The 15,421-nt window shown below is 41.8% G+C and overlaps 2 protein-coding genes across 13 annotated transcripts in view; both read right to left on the bottom strand.

The window, feature by feature from the left end:
- Positions 1-15,421, bottom strand: part of MYRIP (myosin VIIA and Rab interacting protein) — a 418,438-nt gene that overhangs the window by 136,864 nt on the left and 266,153 nt on the right. The window lies entirely within an intron of this gene.
- The window catches only part of RPL14 (ribosomal protein L14), a 575,215-nt gene that overhangs the window by 327,013 nt on the left and 232,781 nt on the right, over positions 1-15,421 (bottom strand). Inside the window, exon 1 of one of the 11 annotated variants that reach the window (XM_050780440.1) lies at positions 3,509-3,512. The exons of 9 other annotated variants lie outside the window; for them this stretch is intronic. The gene's annotated coding sequence lies outside the window, so the exon portion shown is untranslated. One more of the 11 variants, XM_050780445.1, reaches the window with a different exon arrangement.

The raw sequence follows: 15,421 nt of genomic DNA, 5'->3' as shown, positions 1-15,421 counted from the left end.
CGTCTCAAAAAAAAAAAAAAAAAAAAAGATGCGCATTTTATTTGTTTGCATTCTAAATTAGATGAGTATGCCACACACACACACACACACACACACACACACACACACACACACACACACACCCCTTCATGAACTGCAGAGTATCATAAAGACATTTGTGGTTTTTGAGAATAGTTACAGAGAGAAAAGTGAAGTTGAGATTAGAATAGGGAGGTAGGTCAAGAAGAGAGGAGTGGCCTGTGTTTCTGCAGTGAAACTGTGGAGTGATAAAGGAAGCTGGCACCATGTCCCAGCCTTGGACGGGTATGTGGGTCTGTGAAAAGAGGGGCTGTTGAGAGGGGTCAGAGGACAAAGGGTGCTCAGGCCTCCCGTGGTTGGCAGGAGAAGCCTCAGGTGTCTGGAAAGGGAGGTGTTGTATCCCCGGGTATGCAAGGGCTTCTGACCTCAGCTGCAGCAGGCTGAGCACGTTAAACAGAGTCACCCATTCCTCTCCAACCTCAAGTGTCTTGAGCATCTTTGAGGTTAGAAATCAACATTACTTTTACTCGTGATTTCTCTTATTCACATAACTGATCCTCTGAGGTTACTTCTTTTGGCCTTGGCCTCCTGCCTGTAAACTAGACTTGCTTCAGACTGAACATTTCTCCACAGACTGGAAAGGCCTTTTTTTTCTACAAGGGCAATGCTTTTTATTATGTTCATAAAAACAGGCTTGCTTCTGGGCAAAGTAACCTGCAAAGGAATGCAAATGTGCCCTTTCCAAGGACACAGCCACAGATAAAAGGGCTTTTCAAAGTAAAAATTCCCTGGCTTCTCAGGGCCTTCTCCTCACTCCATTCCTGGCTGAGGCTGTATTCCGAATGAGTCTGGCAGGGCCTTGTCCCAAAAGGCCCACTGGTGGGCGGAAGTGGGTAAGAAATGTGGTAACAGGCTCTAGGGCCCATGGTGGGCATCAGGCAGTAAGTTCCAGTTGCACTTATCACAGTTACCCTTCTTCCCTACACATATCTGCCCTATACTCCTGCAGGAGCTCCCTAGGCAGGGACTGTATCCTGTTCAATTCAATGCTGGGCATTGAGGACATAGCTAAGACAGCAAGGACATGACTAAGACTACCTCCTTGTAACAAGGTGGGAAGGACATTTCATCATCCATAAAGATAACCCACAGCAAGATTTATCAGTGTCAAATGCATGGCTCAGGCCAAGTCCTAGGGGAGTGTGCAGTGGTCATTATGGGCTGGTCCGGAGGAGTCTATGAGACTATGGAGAGGCTAGGGATGGTGATCTGGCTTAGCAGTAGTGCCAGGAAGGACACAGGGTTTATTCTGAAATGGGGCCTCCTCTGCATATTTGGGAGCATATCCTTCCCAACAGCAACCTTCCCTGGCCTGAGCCTGCTTTCTTCTCAAACTCCTGGCCTCAAGCAATCCTCCTGCCTCAGCCTCCCGAGTAGCTGGGATTACAGGAGCGAACGAACCACTGTGTCCAGCTCTGCCTCCTCCTTGAAAGGCAATGGCTCTGGGCTCATCTGTTCCCATCTCTTCAGACTTTTGCCCCAAATCCCTCTTCCCTCTATCTTACATTGTTGACTCCACCCTCTCAACTGGCACCTTCTCATCAGCATAAACTCGACTAAGTCTCTCTCATCAGTTAAAAATGAACATACTAAAGCCTCTATCCTCTTTCAGTTACTACATTTCCCTCTTGTTTTAAGGTGTAGGTTTGATTATTATTCAGGTGTGGTGAGGCAAATAGCTCAGATGATGACTGCTATTGAAAAGATAGTTCATTACTCACAGATCCCAAGAGAAGGGGCCACACTATGCCATGCAGGGCCACATGGGGAAGCACCAGGGTTGGTCAAGAGGCAGAGTCGGGGAAAAAGTGGGTAGTAACCTTTATTATGATTTCAAAGGAAAGGAACAGATGAGAAAGGGGAAAGAGACATAGGATTGGCTTGTTTGAATAATTACAGTAGGCTCTGAGGTAAAGGGATTGTCTCTAACTATCTGATATCTGGCCCTGGGGTGATTAGGGCGGGGAAACAGTGGCCCTGAATGTGAGAGCCCCATAGAGAAAGTGGTGGGGTGTGGGCTCTGGACTGGTTGGTTTGCATTTGAAAGGCACTCCCATATGTGAGCCATTTACTATCTCTAAGAATTGGCAGTCTCTCCAGGGAAGCAAGTCAAAGCATGGAATGCAGAAACCAGAAGTCTTATTGCTTACAATCCCAACTTTAACTTCTGCACTTCCCACTCCCTCCTTAAATAATCCAGTGTTCATCCCTTTGAAATTGCTCTCCCCAATCAAAGGGTCGCTTTGCTGGTCTTACTTCCTCTGCTGTTTCAGCCCATGGTTTTAGGTGTTTAACCTCCTCATTGTTTCTGAAATGCGCTTCTTCCTTTGGCTGCCATGATACTGTGACTTCCATAATGCTGGTTTCCCTTCTGTCCCTCATGGTTCCTTCTCCATTTCAACCTTTTGTAAAGACTCCTCTTCCTCTGCCCATTTGTTGAATGTCAGCACTCCCAGACACCCATCTCTGCATTTGCACAATACAAGCATTGGAGTGACCCCAGGGTCATGCCTGTGGTGTCAGCTGGCATCTCTTCTCTGCAAGACCCCTACAGACCCCATCAGCCCTGCTCATTGGATATTTCCACTTCTGTCTCCCACCTCCCACACAACACGCCTTAAATTATAAACTCTGTCTTTTTCACACAAGCTGGTTGTAGTCCTACATCCTGCACTTCAGTGACTGCCATCTTCGACTCACCCTCTCTCTCTCTCTCTCACAAACACTGCTAACTCATAACTAAGTGCTGCAGCTTTTCCCTCCTGCATGTTGGCTGAAACTGTGTTGTGACTTCATGTCCTCTGCTAACACTTTCCTTCTGTCTCCCACTTGGATCACCACACAGAGGTTTCTAATTAGCCTGCTTACCCAGCGTCTCCCCTCTCTATGCTAACGTCAGAACGGCCATTCTCAAATGTGGGACATTGATGCAGTTGGTTTTGCATTTTAGAAAGATGACTCCCAATTAATTTGGGATAATGGCAGAATGCTTTGTGATAGCATTTCCTTCTGAGTCTGTAATCTGTGCCTCTCCCTCAGACTCACCTCCCATTACCTTGGCATTAGACCTTGTATAAAGTATCTGTCAATTCTGGAAGGAGCTTATCAGCATGACTTAAAATGCAGTCAGTTAGTTTAGCATCTTGTACAGATATCTGGAATGTTTCTTTGATCCTTGCCCCTAACAGTACATTATTTAGATTGTAATTCTACTGGCCTTGATGCTTTCAGTTAGCTTTGTTCAGGGATACCTATAATTTTTGCTCTGGCCAGAGACATCATTAAGTCTAAAGACCGTGGGCCTTACAACTGCTATTTCCTCTGCTTCCCTCTTTCAGCCAGGCCAACTCCTACTCCTTACCTGATTCAGTCCAGTGATGAGCTGTGTCAAGAAGACCTCCAAGATCAGCCCCCTCTATGCTCTCATAGTCCCCCCTGCTGATTCCTATTAAGGTATTTATTAGGCCATATTGAAATTTCCTGTTTTCTGTCTTTAATACAACTTTATGGCAAGACCAGTAGCATAATTTATGGAGCCCAGTGAAAAAATAAATTCAGGGTCCCTTGTTGAAAATTAGTTTCAAGACAACAACAGCAGAGCATTAAACCAAGCTGGAGGCCATAAAGTGACTGCAATCCCATGAAGCTGGCCCTACTTAGACGGCAAGGACTGTCATGTTCTCTGTTATATCCCCAGTGCCTGGCCTGGTGCCTTGTCCCTAGCAGGTATTCAATAACTACTTGCAGAATTTATGAATAGGTCAATATGTAGGCATCACAATTGGCTGCCCTCATCATTCAAGTTTTTAAAAAGTTGAGCGCATGGGTTGCAATAGTAGCATAATCTATTGATAAGGCACACAAAGAATGATAAACATATCAATTATCATCTTATATGTCAATAGGTTTAGCTTCTATTTTTAATAGACAGATGCTTGAAAAATAATAAAATCAATATCCAATTATGTGCTGTTGATAAAGAGCATATCAACAAAGTCACAGAGAAGATTAAAAACAAAAGAAAGGCCAGAAAGCATCAAGTGGACACAAAGAAAAAAGAAGGAGCACAAATCAGATGAAACAAAATTCAGGGAAAAACCCATTAAATAACATGGATGATTATGTTTCCAGTGATAAAAAGGAATAATACATAATTTAAAATATAATAGACTGAATAACAAAATTTACATATATAAAACAAAATCTGTTAGAAAAACAAAGAGAAATTTAAAAGAAATCATAATGGGGGACTTCAAAAGTTCTCTCACTCTGATTGACCAGACAAGTTAAAATAAGAACAGAAAGAAAGTGGATACTGTCAGCTTGATTGAAAATATATACCTATGAAAGAATGTATAAAATTCAATACCTCTGAAACAGAAAGGGCACTTTTCCCCCCAAATAAGCAAGGAAGATTTATAAAAATGAATCACATCCCAGCAGCCATAAACAAAGCCCCAAATAAATACTGTTCAGGCAAAATTCTCTGACTATTCAAGAGTCAGCACTAACAAACACACAAACATAAAAATTCAAACGACTTGCTCATTAGATCTCCATACCTGCCAAAAACAAAAATTCTTAACTCTTCTGCCAAAGAAGAAATAACAAATCTAATTATGCTGTTGAGTTTCCTGCAATTTTGTGTTCTTTTCACATGTAGGTGAGACTGCTCTTGGGAGCCTGAGGAAGGGAAGGGGGATGTGATTGTGCCAAGATTGTTTTGTTAACCTGGATATTCACTTTATTATTGTCATTTAAGCTATACAAATATATACTCTCTGGTATGTGATATGCTTTGGATCTGTGTCCCCACCCAAATCTCATATTCAGTTGTAATCCCCAGTGCTGGAGGTGGGGTCTGGTGGGAGGTGACTGGATCAAGGGGTAAAGTTCTCATAAATGGTTTAGTACCATTCCCCTTGGTAATTGATATGATTTGGTTGTGTCCCCACCCAAATCTCATCTTGAATTGTAATCCTTATAATCCCCACGTGTCTAGGGAGAGACCTAGTGGGAAGTGATTGGATCATGGGGGCAGTTTCCCCATGCTGTTCATGTGACAGTGAGTGAGTTCTCATGAAATCTGATGGTTTTATAAGGGGTTGTTGCCCCTTCCTGCCTCACTCTTCTCTCTCTGTTGCCATGTGAAGAAGGTCTTTGCTTCCCCTTCGCCTTCCACCATGATTGTAAGTTTCCTGAGGTCTCCCCAGCCATGTGGAGCTGTGAATCAATTAAACCTCTTTCCTTTATAAATTACCCAATCTTGGGTATTTCTTTAAAGCAGTGTGAGAATGGACTAATACAGTACTGTAAAGTGAGTGAGTTCTCATAAGATCTGGTTGTTTACAAGTGTGTGGCACCTCCCCACTCTCTCTCTCTCAGTTCTGCTCTTGCCAGTAAGACACCTGCTGCAGCTTTGCCTTCCGCCATGAGTAAAAGCTCCCTGAGGCCTCCCCAGAAACAGATGCCACCATGCTTCCTGTACAGCCTGCAGAACCATGAGCCAATTAAACTTCTTTTCTTTATAAATTACCCAGTCTCAAGTATTTCTTTATAGCAATGCAAGTATGGACTAATACAGTATGTAGAACATATTTCACAACTTAAAAATTTTACTTTAGAGTAGAAAAATATTAACCACAATTTAGTAGATGGCTCAGCTGGGAAGCATTTATACAGACATAATAGCATTTATACAGATATAATAATAGAAATATGGCTTTACTGAAAGGTATGGGAATGGGAAGGGAGGGAGGATGAGGTGGAAGAAGCTAAATTGTCCTGTTCCATGATGAGAAGTAATAGATGATGCCTAAAATTGAATAATTAACAAGGAACAATATAGGCAACCTACACAGATATACATCCTGCACCTACATAGAGGAAAATGTTGTCATGAAAATCAGTGAAACAGTTACAAATGGTTTTGAGGGGTAGGGTAGGGCTTAGGGAAGAGGGATGAAAAAAAGAGAAAATGAAAAAAAGTTGAAAGACTTTTTTTTTAAAAAACAAGTCTTGACTCCTTAAACACTGCAAATATATCTTTAGTAAAAGTAACAATGTAAAAATAAAGCACAGTATAAGTTGTCTTATTGTCAAGAACAATATGCGCATTCAGGACAAGTTTAGAAACTAATATTATAAGACCGTCTCTTTGTGTCTTGGATTAAAAATCTCAGTGACAGAATTATTTATGTTTAGATTAAAAATAACTCAGATGGAAGTACACCTGCTGTGCCAGGAAAACTGTGTTACATGACTCAGAATAGGTCTGATGATGATAAGAATGTTGACACTGAAGATACAAACCAAGAGTCTGAGTAAAACTGGTTCATGAAATGAGAAAAGAAAAATGACAATAGTTCCCCGTTAGTATATCACTATACATAATGAGTGACTTTAGAAGTGTGCCTGTTACGATATTAGTAGGTTGATATAGTAAGTAGACACTGATGACTTCATCTATACCTCTAAAAGTTTAGGTATCAAAGATAGACATAAGAATTCTACTTTTGTTCATCTTCTCACTGAAAAAATGGAGAATATTATTTGGGGTGACTTTAAGTTCTAGCAAAAATGATCTATGTTTTGGGTTTTTGGAAGTTTTTTCTACTGGAAGTTTTTTCTAAGTATGACACTAAAGTAGGAACCATAAAATAAATATTGAGATATATTATCACACTAAAATGTAAAACTACCAGATACATGGTATTTAAAAAATGACAATACCTAGAAGTGGCCACTATGTAGCCCAACAGGTACTCTCCTGCACATGGGGTTTGAACTGATTTGCTCTTTCAGGAGACAGACTTGGTGGTATGCATCAAGAATCCAGTCAAAGTACTTACAGGTATTTAGACTTATGTACAAAGATGTGCACAAGGCAGTTCTTCACAGTGAGTCATAAAAGTAGTTACAAAATTATATATTTAACAATAGGATATTGCTTAATAAAGCTTAAAGCATAACTTTGCCATATTGATGGCATACTGTAAACATTCTAGAAATTTTTTTACATAAAAAGATTGCCCTGTAGGAAAGGTTACAAGATAATTCCTGGCAATTAATAACCCAATTTTATATCAACATATTCTTCTTGGTGTTTTCCTAATTTATTACCTGCTCTTCTGTGGCCAGAGTTTTTTTTTTTTTTTTTTTTTTTTAAAGGAGTTTTGCTCTTGTTGCCCAGGCTGGAGTGCAATGGCACGATCTCAGCTCACTGCAACCTTCACCTCCTGGGTTCAAGTGATTCTCCTGTCTCAGCCTCCCAAGAAGTTGGGATTACAGGTGCATGCCACCACGCCCGGCTGTTTTTTGTATTTTTAGTAGGGACAGGGTTTCTCCATGTTGGTCAGACTGGTCTCGAGCTCCTGACCTCAGGTGATCTGCCCGCCTCGGCCTCCCAAAGTGCTGGGATTACAGGCGTGAGCCACCGTGCCCAGTTCTGTGGCCAGAGTTTATCTTCACAATACAAACAAAAAATATTCATGCCCTTTCTGACCCCAAGGTTCCCAAGATTCTGAGTGTGTACATTAGATGAAGTTCACAGGCATTCTGCCATTTCATCTGGGTCTTTAAGAGTATGTATGAGAGTTCTTGAGGCAGGCAGTGGGGCAAGGGTGCCCAGGCAGAGAAAAGGCTATCTTAAAAAGCTTGGTGTGCTTGAAGTACATGCAGGGAGGAGGGTAGAAAGCATGCAGGAACCATTGCTGTGAAAAGCATGCATACTAGGTGGGCACATTGTGGGAGGAGGTTTGATAGGCAAGCTGGAGCCAGGTGCTGAAGGCCTTGAATGTGATGTTCAGGGGTTGATGGAGAATCCTGAAAAGTTTTAGGGCAGGAAGATGACAATAGTGGTGATATACTGCAGGTGTCTGTATGTCACCTCAAGTGACACTGCTTTTCAGTCTTCTGCTTGTGACACATTATTCGGTCAAGACCATCATTGAAAACAAACAACCTAAATAGAATAGAAATACCTGAGTGCTTGGCCTGTAGAAGGGGTTAGTACTGTTTTGTAAAAATTTTGCTTTTCTGTACAATTTTGTTTGTAGGAGTGTGTAGGTATCTGTCTCTTAGATTGTGAGAGTAAATAGAACTTCTTAATGTGGGTCAAAATAAGTTTGCAATCCATTGCTGAATCCCCTGTCAGGCCTCCCCCAGCACCATTCTTCTCCAGGGTGTACATGCCTAACTCTGAGATACCAGAGGTGACCCTCCTGGCTACTAGAGAGAAATAACATCTTGTACCACTTCTATAACCCGACATTGTTGCCGCAGTTTCCTAGGGACATCCTCATCTGTCCCAAATGCCACTACTGGAACTAGAAGTCAAGGATTGGGCTTCCACTTGAATAAGGCAAATTAAACCCACACATTTACCTCTGCTCTCTCCTAAATCTCATTAAAATACAAAAAAAATACAAAAGTCAAAAATCCTATGGGGCCACAGCAATAACACTTGGGAAGCTGGAAAGCAGGTGGAGCATAAGTAAATGACTCAACGCCTTGGAGAAGCTAAATCCTGATGCTGCAGTGGGAAGCCTGATTCATACATCAGAGCCCCATCAAGGCTCAGGAATTACAACCATCAGTTACCTTTGGAAGTGAGAATGCAGGCAGATGAAATAGTTAGACATCCAGGTCCCCTTTTATACTGTGCTTAGCCAGGATACTTCCCTCATTCATCTCAGCAGAAGACTTGAGGTTTACTCCTTAGAAAGGTTAGCATAGAGGGACTCTGAGACCAGGGCTCCAGGCACATCAAGGGCAGGGGCACCCACAGGAAACATATTAGTGAGTGCTGGGCTTGGCCTTGGCCCCCATCTGTCACTGGGCTCCCCTGAACTATCAGACCTATATCTCCAGTAGGAGACTGGAGCATTCCTTTCTGGGGAAACTGACCAACTTAAAGAAAAAGACCTACGGACAGTTCTCCCAATAAAACAGTCCAGTCAGATCATCCTAGGCTGAAGACAACCAGTCAATAAGACCTACTGAGAGCCACTAACCTCAGATCGGCTTTCAGTGCATCACTCTTAAAGGTAAACTGCCAGTTCTGGGTCATGGGATTGTTGAGCAAAGTTGCTATCGTTAAAGATAAATACCAACACAAACAGAATAAAGAAAGTTGAAGGAGAAAAAAACTTCAAAAATGATTAATAAGAGAATATATTGCAGGTGTGAAGCAACAGCATTACATAGTAAAGGTAATAAACAAAAATAACTCTCAGAAATAAATTATTATGTAAATTAAACACTTGATAGGACTGATGATGAAATTGAGGATATTTTCCAGGAAACAGGACAAAGAGAGGAAAAAAGAAGAAAAAAGAAAACTAGAGAATTAATCTGAGAGGTCTAATATCTTTACTTCAGAAGAAACAAAGAAAATGGAGGAAAGAAAATAACCAAAGACGTAATTCAAGAAAGTTTCTCAAGCCTGAAAAAGGTATCCAAAATGAAATGATTCTCTAAGAGCTCAAGTACAGTGGCAGAAATAAAGACCCAAAGGAAAACACATTGGTGAAGTTTTATAATACTGAGACCAAAGGAAAGAGCCTAGAAACTTTCAAAGAGGGGAAAAAGCCACATAGAAAGGATCAAATATCAGAATGACTCAACAGCAACACCAGAAAGCTGCTTTTTATGATTATAATAAAAAACACTGAAAATTGATCTAACAAAGATTATATTGTAGATCTACTGGGAGAACAGAGGAAAGGCGGATATGTATGTGTTGAGGGGGTTGGAGGTGTTGAAAACAAAACCTTTTCATAGAAGAAAATAAAGATATAAACTCTAAAAACAAAAAGGGTAAGCGTATTATTTAGAAATTTGGAGGTAAATACTGAAAGAAAGCTAAAAGTTGAAAGTGGTGTGTAAGGAGCACAGATGGGGTGGAGTGGGGCAAGGGGCTGTTTTTTCTTTTCAGTAAGTCAAGAGAATTATTTGATGTTTTAAAGTCTATATATTCATGACTTGGATTAAAATAAAATTAAATAAATAAGAAAAAGATCCAAAGACTTCATTTTTAGCTTCAGGACCCTAAGAAATCTCTTAATGTCCCTCCTGGGTGATGGATATAGTATCATGCTGTGGCATCTTTGTCAAATCCATGCTTACACTGTGAAATTTCCTAGAACATACATGTCTCATCAGTTGCTGCTCAAAAAACACGTATGTTGGGTTAGCCTGGAGTAAGTCAAAGTTCTTAAACTCACATGTGACTTTCCCACTCCCTGCTGGAATAAACTAAGAATTTCAGTCCCAGTCTCAGAGATACCACATCTGCAGCAAAGGCAGCCACAGCTACAACCCTCACCACATCAGGTTTCTATTTTATCAATAAAAGAATAAAATTCTACCTGTTTTTGTAAAGCAGTCAATAAAGAAAGGAGAAATACTTTTTCTATCCATATTGTTGAAATAGAGCCAATGGTTTAAAATGCTCTTCCTTTATGATTTATTTCTTAATGTTTGCACAGATATTCATATGCAAAATGCTAAAAAATGTACAAAATATGACAAAATTGACTTAGTTCTGTTGCAAAACATCAATGAAAACAATCAGGCAATGTATAATAAAGGATTATAGTACATAATCAATAACAGCAAATTGTGAAATAAAGGACAAGTCAACGTTGCTTAATTATTAAAATTACCGTAACTGGTGGTTTTCTTTCTGCCAAGCTCTTCTACTCAGATTTAGCTCACGTGTCTCGAAAAATAATTAAATGCCAGGACACAGGGGACAGAGCTCCAAAATCTTCACTCCATGTCCTCATGGCCAGAAAAGCCCAGACAGAGGATAAGCCAGGTAGCCTTCTTAAAAAAAGACACAAGGCTCTGGGTAGACAGCAATACCAGAATGAAGGAACAGCACAGTGCTACTGCTCGTTTCTATTACCAGCTTCAGAAGGGAGGTGACGGAGAGCTGTGAAATCTCAGACAACCAACGCTGAGAAAAACCCATCAACACATGTGCAACAGGGAGGGAGAGGCACCAAAGCTCATTTAAAGCTGCCCAGTTTAATACAACTTTGTAGGGGAAATGTTACATGAATTTTTACTTTTTTTTCCCCTACTTTCTTGCTTTGTAAATTTAAGATATGGAAAAACCAAAGACATGGTTTTATCATGTGCTTTCTTGCCAGTCACAGACTATGAGGTTTGCTTTAGCTAAATGTTCTTAACACAAACATGCTTCAAATAGCAGCAAGAGACTGGACAGAGGGAAGGGAATAATTGGAAGAGAAATCTCAGGGGATCTTTCTCTGGGCAGGGCAAATGAGTACACTCCCTGTGGTACAAGAAAAGCACAAGAGTGTGTGTATATATATGTTTGGCCCCATTCATGTTGACTCCAGTGCACATGTAAACATATACTATGATGGAGAGTATGTGACCACTCCCTAGCCCTGTGGCCACAGGCAAATTATTTTGCTACTATGAACCTCAGTATCTTTATTTATACAAATGGCTATCATCCTCACCTTCACCCTGGTTTCATAAATTTGTTGAAAGGAACTAAAGACATCATGCTCATACTCCACCAAATTACAATGCTTTGCATATTATAGTGCTCAAATATTAGTGCCCTCTCATCTGCAAAGTACTATTATTAATAAGCATAGCATTTTTCTCAGACCACATAAATTATGAAGAAACTATCTTGGACTGGGAAGAAACACATTATTATTTTTTTTTGTAAACCCAGTCACTTTCTTGAAATGTGCCTCCTGCAACACCCATCCTCTTCTGATGTGGGTCCCCCTCCCTTCTACATAGGCAGGGCAAAATCAGATGGTCACCAGAAGGAAAGTTCTAAAGGAAAAGCTGGTTAATTGTCCAGCGCACTTCCAAATGCCAGTTCTCAGCTGGGCCAATCTGTTTTCTATCCAAACCAGATACTTTTCAGATAAAATTTCATTCTGGTGCTGAATGAAACAAACATGAGATCTTGACTTGAAATTCCTAATTAAATGTACACACACACACACACACACACACACACCCTCTTAATATATGCCTGCAGATAGCTGTTTGTTTTGCATTTTTGGAAATGACTGTAAAATGTCAATAATAATCCCATATATTTCTATAGGTCATTTTACCTCTGATCTGTAAGAAGATACACACACACACACACACACACACACACACACACACACACACACACTCTGAGAGAAACAGAGAGAGATACACACATCCAGAAGAGAAGGGGACAGAATATTTGATCACAAAAATTGAGAAAGAGAAGGGAACAGAATATTTGATCAGGAAGAATGCATATACCTTTATTGTGAAGAGGTTGGCAGCACTAGCTTCCCTCTGTGAATATGCATGCATGATTCAGAATATTCATGAAGACCCAGGGCACTTTGCTTACAGTGCAACACTGTTTATGTAGAACTTAGATAGAAAAGGATCTGCAGATAAACAGAGAGTGTTAGGAGGGGAGAAAAAAAATCAGTCCTTTTTTTGCCCACTGCCAACTACCCACAGCCGCTACCAAAGGGTCCCTCTTTTCCAGACAAATGCACACATGCAAAATTCTGCTCACACTTTTATGGAATGTATTGCATTACAAATGGGTTCGTACCACATATGCAGGCTATACATAAACACTTTGAAAAGGTGCATGCCTCATTCATTTTCAGGCAAAAATCAATGACCTTACTTTTTAAAAAATGGAAAGCAATTTATATTTAGCAAATAAAACACAAACAATGCACTTCTACTTAAGTATACATATCAAAAAGGCTGCTGTTGTTTGACTTAAAAAATAAGTTGAAATCACGGAGTGGTCTCTGATGGGGCCCAGCACAGGTCATCCAACCTGCTAATCCATTTTGAATTTCATTTTGATAGTGAAAGTGCTAATAACTCTGATTTAAAAGGGAGTGCAGTACTAAACTCAGATCAGAGTGTCCAGGGTTGCTTTGACATAGAGGAGCAGAAGAGGAACACCAGCTCTTTCTAACACTCTTCCAGCTGAATTCCTGTGGCAACACTTCATTCTCTTTAAGTCACTGAGCTCATCTTCCACCCCTGTTGTTCATACTGTCAATGGAGGGTCACGAGTACCCCTTCCAGTGTCCAAATAGTTCCAACAGGCAAGACCACCAAATGGGTTCTGCAGCATTTCCATGCCTCTGCAGACTTCTGTCTACAGGGACACAGGAGGCTCTGAGCTCCGGTACCACCCTGTGGGACACTTCCTCAGGAATGGAAATCGTGCACATTTGTTCTCAATCCCCACCTTCAGAGTGGGAGCCTGGCCAAAGATCTCGTGTGTGTAGGTGGTGGCGGGTGGGGGGGGGGAGGTTGTTTTTTATTTTAACATTACCCACCATGGTGGACTTTAGAGCTCTGAATAGAAAGATCTACTCCATCTGTATATAGCCAAAAATATCTCCCAAGAGAAGCCTTGAATAAATTGCTTTGAGAGGGGACTTTTTTTTTTTCCTACTAAAATTGAAAACACTGACCAAGATTCAACCGAGTACCTTAGAACCCACTCTTTGGAAAGCCCACAGATTTTTGAACTCTTTTGAGGGCACTGTAGGTCAGAGGATAACATACCTGGAGCCAACATACCTGGATATGAATCCCGACTCTTTGACTTCCTTTCTGTGAGACCATGGGCAAGTTACTTGATCTCTCTTTCCTTAGTTTCTGCCTTTGTAAAATGGGTAAAGTATATCTGCCTTCTGGAGTTGTTGTGAGGGTAGGTGAGTGCTTAGAACAGTACAGGAATCAGCTCTCAATAATTTTAGCTGTTATGCAGAAAAGTAATTAATTTCCTATTCCCATAAGCTTTTCTTCTTTTGGTCGTGGTTGGTTTTCTTTGCAAAGGCAGTGAGTCAAGGTCTAGGCCTCACTGAGGAAGTCAAAAGCCTCCATGGCAACGGAGGAGCCTTTTACTGAGTTGTTGGCAGGGCTGCTGATAGCCAGGCAGGCTGATGCAGAAGGCGAGGAGTGAGGACGATGGGTGGAGCGTTTTGCTTCACCCAAACAGTAAACCAGGGACTTTGCCAAGCAGCACAAGCTTTGCCAAGCTACATCTCAGAGTGCCCAGATTTTTCTTACAGTTGTTATTTTGCCTGGTAAAGAAAGTTTTCATTATTTCAAAGATGCCGATGCCTTTTCTCAATGCCACATTGTGATCTACACTCTCAGCCCTGCTGCTCTGAGATGGGGGCTCTGGGGAATCCGCCAGGCTAGACCCTACTGCTTAGGCTGCTCTCATAGCAGCTCCCCTGGGGGCTGCTCCAGATGTCCCACCACAGAGTCCTCCTGGTGAGATCATGCAGGAATTCTGGCCTGGGACAACCATTCCTGTATCCAGAGCAGAAACAGACCCACTAAAAATGATCTTTTACTTCTTTGGTCATTTTGCTGTGGTTGCGGGGAGTCAAACTCATGAACTCAACATTACCTGCACACACAGGTTCCCGCATTGATTTGTAAGGCTCCCTTTGCCATATGCTAAATTTGACTTTATCCTCACAGCATCTCCCTTATTACACAGTGAGGATTCAGGATGTGTGAGATGCTTCAAATGAGAAGAGAGACACGAGAAAATACTGTCCTACAGGTTCAGAGAGTCGGGTTTCATCCCCACTGCTGTCACAGTGGCTGTGTGACCATGCCCAGGTCACCCCTTTTTTGACTACAGCCCTCTCACCTGAGGCACTCTGTGAGAGCGTGAGACTGCTCCTTGAGGATGAAACACTGGTTTAGGATTTGGCTGCCATCTGGGGTGTATCTAGAGGTAGAATGGCTTGAGAAAACCTATGAAAGCCAACCTTTGAAGGGACAGCAGTCACAGACATGGTTGGAAGGCCAGGGTTGGAGGTGTGGGTGCTGGAGTCTGGGGGAGGGGGATGGTGGAGTGTTATGGTATGGAGTGTGAGCAGGGAGTGTGCGTGAGAGTGAGAGAGATTGGGTATATCATGTATGTGTATGTGAGAGAAATGGGAATGTGTGTGTGAGAAAAAAGGATGGGGAGAGGGAAGGCGCTGAGGTGGTAGGAGAAGGAGGAGGAGGGAAGGACAAGTGGGAGAGGGCAGAGGGAGAAAGGAGGAGGACAGAAGAGGGTCTGTGGAGTATGTAGGAAAGATGTCAGAGCATACTGTGAGAGAAAGAGGGAGACGAGAGAGAGGGAGGAAGGGCAGAATCGAGGGAGGCAGAGAGATGGCAGTGTTGGTGAGTGTGCGGATGTGTGTGAGTGCATGTCCACATGTGGTGTTTCTGCGTGTGGGGTGGCTGTGTAGAGGCTGGAGTAGTATACACAGCCCCTGCCCACACATTTCTCAGAAACCTCTCTGAGCTC

This window comes from Macaca thibetana, chromosome 2 (assembly GCF_024542745.1).
Source record: "Macaca thibetana thibetana isolate TM-01 chromosome 2, ASM2454274v1, whole genome shotgun sequence".
Classification (NCBI taxonomy): Eukaryota; Metazoa; Chordata; class Mammalia; order Primates; family Cercopithecidae; genus Macaca; species Macaca thibetana.
The sequence above is the reverse complement of the archived record's forward strand: the minus strand, read 5'-3'. Positions and strand labels throughout refer to the sequence as shown.